General features: G+C 35.8%; 1 long non-coding RNA gene across 3 annotated transcripts; it reads left to right on the top strand.

Annotated features, from left to right (window-relative positions):
* Positions 1-2,298: 2,298 nt before the first annotated feature.
* On the top strand, positions 2,299-4,302 carry LOC113320125. Of its 3 annotated transcripts, none has more exons than XR_003345925.1 (2): positions 2,299-3,346; positions 3,456-4,302. It is a non-coding gene; the product is annotated as an uncharacterized LOC113320125 (long non-coding RNA). The 3 variants fall into 3 exon arrangements; XR_003345924.1 differs by having other exon boundaries at positions 3,444-4,302; XR_003345923.1 differs by having other exon boundaries at positions 3,436-4,302.
* Positions 4,303-4,768: the final 466 nt, after the last annotated feature.

Genomic DNA, 4,768 nt, shown 5'->3' with positions numbered 1-4,768 from the left:
ACGACGGAGGAGTATCCAAACCTGGAATCCAAACTGCATTCCAAATGTTGGTAGTAGCCCCATTGCAAATTTTAATAACATAATTTGCCTTGATGAATCTTAGACCATTTACAATACCTTTCCATATCCAAGAAGAAGAATCAGCAGCCTTATCAGTCTTCAACAAATTATGATTAGGGAAATATTTATCTTTAAGGAAGGAGGAGAGCAATAAATTAGGGTTTTTCATAATCCTCCAACCAAGTTTACAAATGAAGACTCTGTTAGTAGCATATGTATTTCTAATACCTAATCCACCATTCAACTTGGATTTTCCTAAATCACCCCAAGAACGGAAATAAGCAGCATGTTGAGGATTCTTTTTGGACCACCAAAAAGTTCTTTGAATAGCATCTATTTTAGAAGTAACAGACTTAGGCAGAGGAAAACAATCCATATGATAAACAACTAATGAAGATAGCACATGCTTAGTTACTACAGTTCTACCAACAACATTGAGATTTGTCTTCTTAGTCGAGTTTAACCTAGAAAAAAAGTTTTCAATGAGAAAATTGAAAGATTTTGTTTTATCTTTACCAATAAACAGTGGATTACCTAAATATTTTTCAGAACTACTGAGAAACTTCATCATAAGAGTTTTAGATAAGATCTTGATATGCCTATGGTGCATTTTTTTCACTGGTAATGAAACCTGATTTTTCAAAGTTAATCGCCTGACCTGAGGCCTTAGCAAAAACATTTATAATATTAATAATATTTCTAGAATAGGTGACAGAAACTTTAGCAAACAACATACAATCATCGGCGAAAAATAAGTGTGAAATAGAAGGACCCATTAATAATAGTTACTATGTTTTTTTGGTCACTTTCCAGATGCAGTTTTTGAATTCCTCTTGTTATATTTTATTCCACGGCCTCCAACACTTCTAAAGCTTCCACCTGTTCTTCATATGCTAATGTTGGATGTTCGCATTTAACTCATTTGTATAAATATTGCTAGTTTTTCATAAGATGCATCAAAATTTATCTTATCATAATGAGAATCTGGCTTACTCCATAATTTTCTGATAAGAGAATTCTGGTTTAAATGAACATCATCTTTCCTAATGAAACTTTTTCATTCAGATATTTCATTTTTAGCCCTGTTAACCATCCCTGATAGATTTACCTTCACTTTGTCAAACACAACCCATCATTTTTTTTTCTTCCATATATATGACCCATAAGAATAAGCGGAAAACTCTTAGGGACATTTAACGATTATTGTTGTAGAAGTTATTGTCATTAAACGTATAAGAAACCATTCATTCGCATCAGCAAAGTGTTACTATGTAGAAAAAACCAAATTCGTTAAGTTAATGGGCAATCAGAAAACAAGTGCTAGATACTTTCATTAGAAGAGACTTACAAAGATGACAAGATATTTTCTATTATGTTTCTTGTAGAGAGACAATTATGTAAACATTTTCAAAGAAAACTAAGAATTTTAGATTATTGTTTAATGCTAATATGTTTCCCTAAATCTACTTTCCAACAATATTTCATCCTAACAAAATTCAGACCCTGACTAATTCTCTTCCCCACCTTGGAGTACGACGAATTTGACTCACCTCTTATAGGAATGCAACTAGGAAAGTACTTAGTTCTTAAACACTTGAACCCACAAAGCTTCAGGGTTCTCAAACATCACCCATGCCAGCTTAGATAACAAAACTACATTGAAGGTAAATGACTTTCTAATGTTCAAAACACCATGGATTTTAGAGACAATAATAGTGTCTCAAGATTTTAGGTACGGGTACTGACTTGAGAGTCCTTTTAAACGAAGTCCATCCTACCAGTCTTAAATTTTGGCTTTGGGAATACTGCCATCTGATAAGTTACTATGAAACCCGAGGAAGAGTAACTTTACCCGTTGAATTTAGGAACTTGGATTTCCAAGTGGCAAGTGGAAAGTTTAGCTTCGAATTTGTCTAACAGGCCACTAAAAGATTCCATTTTGTTGAACAATTTGTATGCCTCGAAATGAACTATTTTAGTATTAAAAAATTAGGGTTATCATATCCTTTGTTGGAAAAATTTATAAAGTACCCCCGTTTTTTTGGGTCATTTTTTTCATGCCCCCGTTATTTACAAATTTTCAAAAGTGCCCCCAAAGGTAAAAAAACGGGAAGCGCTCACATTAGTTAGTCAAACCTGTTTTACCAGGTCAAAAAATAATGCAAAGTTACCAAACGATCCTTATCTAAACCTAAAGAGATAGAGGGAGAGAAAAATCTCTCATTTTCTTTTCTTTCAGAGAAGAGAAAAAGGGCGACTGCACTGATTTTCACTTTTCGATCTTGAATCAATAGAAATCAGTTGTTCCCTTTTAGTTTTTGATTTTGTTTATTAAAGATTACTAAAACTCATCTTATCGATGGAGGCAAAGCAGAAGGTCATGTCCAGGTAAGATTTTACAAACCCTAACTTTGTTGAGATGGGGTCTGGATCGACAAAGGGTGTCTGTTGATGGAGGAAATTGATGAGTTCAGTTAGCAGATGTGATTGAAATCAATTGGTGGAGATTGGAGTTGTTGTCTGAGTTCTTGAGATATCTAGGGTTTATGCCAGAAATTGTAAAAACAGAAGTAATAAGAGATGTTGTTGAGAAATTGAGACGAACCAGAAGATGAATTTGTGCTTCAAAGGGTGCAGTGATCGAGAGAGGGTTCTGAATTTGCGATTGAGATGGTTCAGGACATGATTTGAGAGTTTGAGTTGCAAACAAAGATGATGATTCTTGAGTTCTGAAAAGAGAACTGACAGAAGTGGATCTGAAATGAGAGTTTGTTATGAAATTGAAGATGGATTCAATCTGAATCTGTTAAACCCAAACTGAAGACTCAGTTAGAAGCTGCTGAGGGACCAATCATGAGTTCAAGTGAAGCATCCAAGGATTCTGCAGTAACTTCAAGGAAAATGGGAAAAGGAAATCTACTGAGAACTAAAACAGATAAATTATCACGTCAGAAGGTTCAAGCAATCGTTTCTACTCATCCAAAAATTCAGAAACCAGGGGTACTCAACTAATTTTATTTCTCAGCAATGTCACGTTAGACTTGGTTTTGACAGCAGTCAGAAATATGAACTTCTAATCTGTATTTAAATCATTTATCTTACTATTGACTGGTTAGCTACAAGAAGTAGCTGAGATGGTGAGGAGTTAGACCTGGTGGTGGATTAATGAATGACTTAATGGTGGTACTGGATTCTGTGCTGTGACAGAATGGCTCGAGGTGAAGATGGAACTGGTGATATGAAGCGCACAAAAGGAAGTTGGTTTGAGTCGAATCTGAAGTTGAAGGTGTGTTGCTACTGTTGTTGGTGCTGTTGGTATTTGAATTAGTAGTGCAGGATATATGGATATTGGTATGTAGGCTAATGTTGTGTTAGTTTGTAAGTGGTTGTTGCAGGGAACAAGAGATGGACTTGGTGGAACAAATCTGAAGCTGAATGAATGGGTGCAGTGATTGCAGGAAATTGGAGGTGATATGAGGCAGTGAACTGCAGAATGGTGTTGCTTGTAGTTTGAATACAAGACAGAGACTGGTGATGCTATATGCAGTGTCTAGATGTATGTTAGGCGGCTTATCTGAGTTGCAGTAAACAAATGCAGGTGCAATGATTTTTTCTAGCTAGTGATGGCCTGAACTATGATGTCCTGAAGCTGAAGACATGAGATGAATGGAATGTGTTGGTAATTGAGTTAGCTGTTGATTGCAAATGGAGGTTTGTGGTGCAGCTACAGGCAGTGATGACCTAGAACTGTAATGGAATTGTTGAAGCTAAGAATTCTAGAGCTGCAGAGAGTTGCAGCTGGTATTGATGGTGGAGACTCAGGCGAAAACGCACCCTGTTATGAGTGAACTAAATTTGTGCTGTATTAACAGAATGGATGTGTTGGTTTGCTGCTAAGCAGAGTTTGAGAACATATTTGATGCTGAAGAGTTTGAGAACAGTGTGTTGAGTCACTGAGTTGAGTGTCAGATTTTAACCGAATCGTCCCTGTTCAAATCAGAGGGACTTTTAAGACATTCTGTATATAGGTGCCACGTGGAGTTTAACTGCTCCAACTTTCTGTTTACCGTTTTATTCAAAAAACGGTCAAACTGGGGCACTTTAGAAAATTTGTAAAAAACAGGGGTATTTTTGGAGTGTACATTTCAAAACAGGGGTACTTTATAAAATTTCCCTTTTTTGTTCCAGGAAAGAATGAAGTAAACTTTCTTTTCATATAAATAAATTTTAGGTTGGATATTATACGGCATCCGGAGAAAGGTTATGATATGAATTCTAAGTGAGGATTTCGGATCAAATTGAGATGTTGCGTGGTATTCTTGTATTCAAATGTGGAGACACATCTGGATCAATGTAGTCAATCTCGATTGAGATGGCCAAGATATCCCCGATAATACCGGTTTCAACACTCACCCGGGATGAGACATGCTTTATCGCCAACAACTTCGGTCGAGATGGACCGAGACGAGTTGGTGAGATGGCCAATATTAGGGTGGGGGACTAAAAGAAAACTAAAAAAAAAAATATTCTTTTTTATGAAGTTTAAAATTGTTTCTCATGTTTCATGGGTTTCATCTCAAATTCATGTCTTATTATTTCATGTTAAAAAATCGATAATATGATAGCAATTCGCTTAGATTTGAGCTTTGCAATTGTATGAATTTATATCAAAACCAACAACCTTGTTAGGTTTAAGCTTTGCAAATCT

The sequence above is a fragment of the Papaver somniferum genome, chromosome 11 (assembly GCF_003573695.1).
Source record: "Papaver somniferum cultivar HN1 chromosome 11, ASM357369v1, whole genome shotgun sequence".
NCBI lineage: Eukaryota > Viridiplantae > Streptophyta > Magnoliopsida > Ranunculales > Papaveraceae > Papaver > Papaver somniferum.
Note: the sequence above shows the minus strand (reverse complement) of the source record. Positions and strands in the feature narration are given on the sequence as shown.